The following is a 4542-nucleotide window of genomic DNA, read 5'->3' as shown; positions in this document are numbered from 1 at the left end:
CAGCTAATGTCTTATGAACATTAATGTCATGTCTTTGGTTTAATTGGAAGGTAACATCTTGGAATAACAAGAGTAAGGGAAAAAGAGAAGTGAAGCAGGGAAGAATGAAAAGCAAATACTAGATTGTAAATTTCTGAGCTGGCCACAGCTTACCACATACACAGACACACATGTACACAGAGCTAGTTACTCAGGCACATGGGGACTCTTTTTGTGCACACTGTACCCAGAACAGTTTGTGAGGGACATGAATACAAAGGAGTTCATCTGCTGGTCACTTTCTGTTTCCCAACTCTAGCTGAGGTACCCAAATTCAAAGTTCAACCTTTCCAGGTTAAGTTATCTGGTCTGTTTGGGCAGATCTCTCTCTCTCTCATCATGAGTCTGGAAATCATGGGAAAAGCCTGCACCCATCATGGGTTTGGTCTGACAGCCCTATATCTGCTTTTGGTTCTGACACAGTAGGTTGACTGAAGGTGGTGCTGACACCTAGTTTTCACTTGGGGGAACCCTGAGCCAGCAGTAGACTATAAGGCCGGGGCAGCAACAGCTGAGGCACTACATTCAGCAAGCCATCGAGGTCCAGAGGGCTGGGGTGAGCCAAGCAAATATGGGCAAGCTCATAAACTAGATCTGGTATGGGAGAACCTCGATTTTATTTGAAGTTTTGAAGAATTCCTGGTAATCTGAAAGGCTGAAAATCACAGAAAAACATAGCATTTCCGCCCCGTTAATAGGTTGATTATTTTCTATTTTTTTTCTTGGGTTGCCCTGCAATCAGTCATTCCTAATGAAACCTCAAAGTTTTAATATCATGCTTTTAGAAATAATATAAGGTGGCCCCCCATCTCCCGAAATGATAACAAACAAACAAAAAAAACTAGTGAGCAATTTAGGAAAGATTGATTAAGACCACTTACCTGGTACAAAAAAAGAATTACATCATTCATAACTATTCAGGGCTCATCTCTATTTGAGAAAAGATGTTTGCAATTTTTAAGGCCCTCCACTGACCATGACTTTGCCTTTTTTTTTCAGTGACCACAAATTAAGTTTTATTGGAATATAGTCATGCTTATTTGCTTACATGCCACTTTTGCTTTTGTGCCACAGAGAAGAGTTAAGTACTAGCAGCAGAGACCATATAACCCCTAAGGTCTGAAATATTTCCTATCTGGCCCTTTACAGGAAAAGTTTGCCAACTTGTGCTTTAGGTTGCTATCTGTATTCTGAGATTTCCCAGATTCCACTGGACACATTTTTATATAAATACAGCTTGCCATCAGTTGCCCAAAATAATTTTAGAATTTAGCTAAGATGCAAGAACATTACTAATTACCTGTTCTTAAAGCTCAAACTTATATTTGATTTTCTGAAAAGGAACTTGGATATGCAAACAAAATGCATACGTATATTCTTCTATCAGAAACAACTTAAAACTAGTTGAAGACTTTGGACATGTGTTTCTTCCCACAGATAATTTAGACCAGTTCAGAGTGAATCTTCTCAGTTGGACACGAAGTCCTGAACACCCTCAGAATAAAGACAGTGTGTACTATTGGCCAGTTGAGAAGAGTTGGTTATTTTTTACCCTGACAATTTGTCCCATCTCTGGCTTCCAAGGCTTGTCTGAGTCAGCCACCTTTTCTCTAATTTCTTTTCCTAGACTCTTCCTGCCCCTCAAGATCAAACCTGTTTCTCAGATAATTTCACAAGCTAATCAACAGTCATTGTGCACAAGGGTGGGAAGGAAAGTGAGCAACTAAAACATGACTTTGCCTTTTATTCTCATTGGAAAGACAGCACCTTTCATGATACAATGTCCCCAAACACTGCTCTATGGAATAGATCCTGAGAAGTATTCAATTCCTCCAGACAGTACTTGAGTACTTGATCACATTTCTATTGTTGTTGGATAAGTCCCATTTCAGTATTGGCCAGAACTGACCTTTCATCTAACTATCCATTCTGAATAGCCCATGGCTTGAGGTGTTAGGATGTCAGCCAAACTGAAAGAAATATAATCCTAGAACACTGTGTATTGCTTTTTTTTTCTCTTTAGATAAGTTTTCAAGAAGAACCTAGGGATGGGAAAGTTGAATGGGGAGGAAGAGGCAAGAGAAAGGAGAGTAAAAGGCATTTTCCATAATCCCGTGTTACGATGTTGCCATTATATTAGTAGTCATATGATGGCTGTCAGTAGCTTTGTCCCTGCTGCCCTGCTCAATGATATTACAGCAATCTTTTCTGATGAACGAATGATAAGATTCTGTGTTTGCATGCCTGAGTGTGGAGCCTGCATGTGAATACAACAGAGTTACTCACTTTTAGAAAATTCTTGCTTATTCTTTTCTTTCATGAACAAAAATCCTTTTCCTACCTAAGACCTGCCACAGAATACAGACATGATAGAAAAGATTCCCACACAGGGGGGCTTTGGGTATCTGGAAACCTCATTTACTTGGCATGTGCCTTTCAAAACTACCGTGTTTTCTAGTTTTAAGACTATTTATTAACTTTAATTGCAATTCACTGTGAAGCTGGCTAAAATTCAATAGCTAAAAGGGCTAAAATTCAATAACTAAAAGGTCAAAATACAATTACATAAGGAGTGGGCAAGCTAGGCAGTTTGGAATTGGCTCAGGTTTTCATCTTATTCTTTCATGGTCTCAGATTTGAGTATTTCTTAAAGTTTAGAGCAGAATATTTAAAAACCATATAAATAGGATGAAAATAAGATTAATTCCCAGTATTGTGTGGTGATATGACAAATGCCAGCATGATTTTTAAAAGTTCATAGTAAAAACTTGAGCAATATATTATTTCATCTGCAATTTTTTCCCATCCCCCAGAGTTGCACTACTTTTTTGAGGCCATTTTGGTTCCCCTGTATCAATTCAGTTTTGAAATATTAGGACATGAAAATAGTCATACAGGAAATAAAGCACGCAGGTTGAAGGAAAAGACTGAAATATGAACATCTGGCTACGGTTTATTGATTAGCCCGTGACAAAAATTAAGTCCTAGAAATAGTTTGGGTCAAAGTACTGGAGGTTTAAAATAAAATGCCCAATGCTTGGCATCAGTTAACTCAATTTAACATTATTTTCATTTTTTTAAACACTTAATGCCTGGCCAGTGATCTGGAAGAGAAGACAAGGTATCCCACTCTGTCATTGCCCTTGAATAAAGCAAGACACTGGAGATAATTAGTGACCCTTACAAGGCAAAATGGGATGTTGTACATTTCCAAAGCAGTTCATACTTTTCCAAGACTCTCATTTCACAATAAGTGAGACATAGATGGGTCACATGTTATTTTTTAAATTTTACAGATAGGAAAACTGAAATTCCAAGGGAATATTTGATTTGCCTAAGATTATGCAAGAATAAATGGTGTACTGTGAGTTAAATAAGGTAACATATTTTTCAGTGTGGGACTTCCGTGGTAGTGGACACAAGTATTACGTCCTGTGGGCAGGACATGACCACTTAGACAAAGCTACATATATAAAAAGAGGTTAATGGCAGCTATTTATGAATCCTCTTGAGTGAGTTGTTTCCTCTCCAGAAGCTAGAACTGCTCAGCTGGTACTCAAAAGTTCTAGCATGCCCATTGTTAAAAAGAAGCATGAAACTAGGAGCAGACAATTCATGTACTCTGTGTGTGTGTGTATACACATGTGTATATATACATATATATACACACATATATTCAATAAACCCATACATACATTTTTGTACCTTATCAATCATCTATTTTGTGCCAGACATTGTTCTGGGTGCGAGGAGTACAGCACTAAACAGTAATATAATAATAATAAAAATAATAACAACAATAAAATACATATTAAATTCATAATAGGATACAATTTTTTTGTTTCTGATTAGCAAAAGAAATTTCAGATTATAATATTTTCAAAGATTTATTTATTTATTTATTTGTCAGAGAGAGAGAGAGAGAGTGAGAGCACAGGCAGGGGGAGTGGCAGGCAGAGGGAGAAGCAGGCTCCCCACTGAGCAGGGAGCCCAATGCAGGACTCGATCCCAGGACCCTGGATCATGACCTGAGCCGAAGGCAGATGTTTAATCAACTGAGCCACCCAGGCATCCCAATATAATTTACAAAATCATAATAAACACCCATATACGATTCATGAAAACATAAAGTGGTACCAATTTTTTAGAAAAAATTTTGGTAATATATCTCTAAAGCATTCAAAATGATTGCTTTAGAACCAGCAGTTCAATTTCTAGGAATCCGTCTTAAGTACATAAGGATGTACCCAAATACTGTATATTTGAAAGTTGTTTAGGAAAATAGATTTTAAAAGTTTTTGTAAGACTGATGAATCACAGACCTGTACCCCTGAAACAAATAATACATTATATGTTAATAAAAAATAAAAATTAAAAAAAAATAAAAAAAGTTTTTATCACAAGAAAAAAATCAGTAACTGTGGTTTATTAACTAATTTATTGTGTTGATCATTTCACTATATGTGTATATATCAAATTGTTATGTTGTACACCTGAAATGAA

This window comes from Halichoerus grypus, chromosome 2, assembly GCF_964656455.1.
Source record: "Halichoerus grypus chromosome 2, mHalGry1.hap1.1, whole genome shotgun sequence".
In the NCBI taxonomy this organism is placed as follows: domain Eukaryota; kingdom Metazoa; phylum Chordata; class Mammalia; order Carnivora; family Phocidae; genus Halichoerus; species Halichoerus grypus.
Note: the sequence above shows the minus strand (reverse complement) of the source record.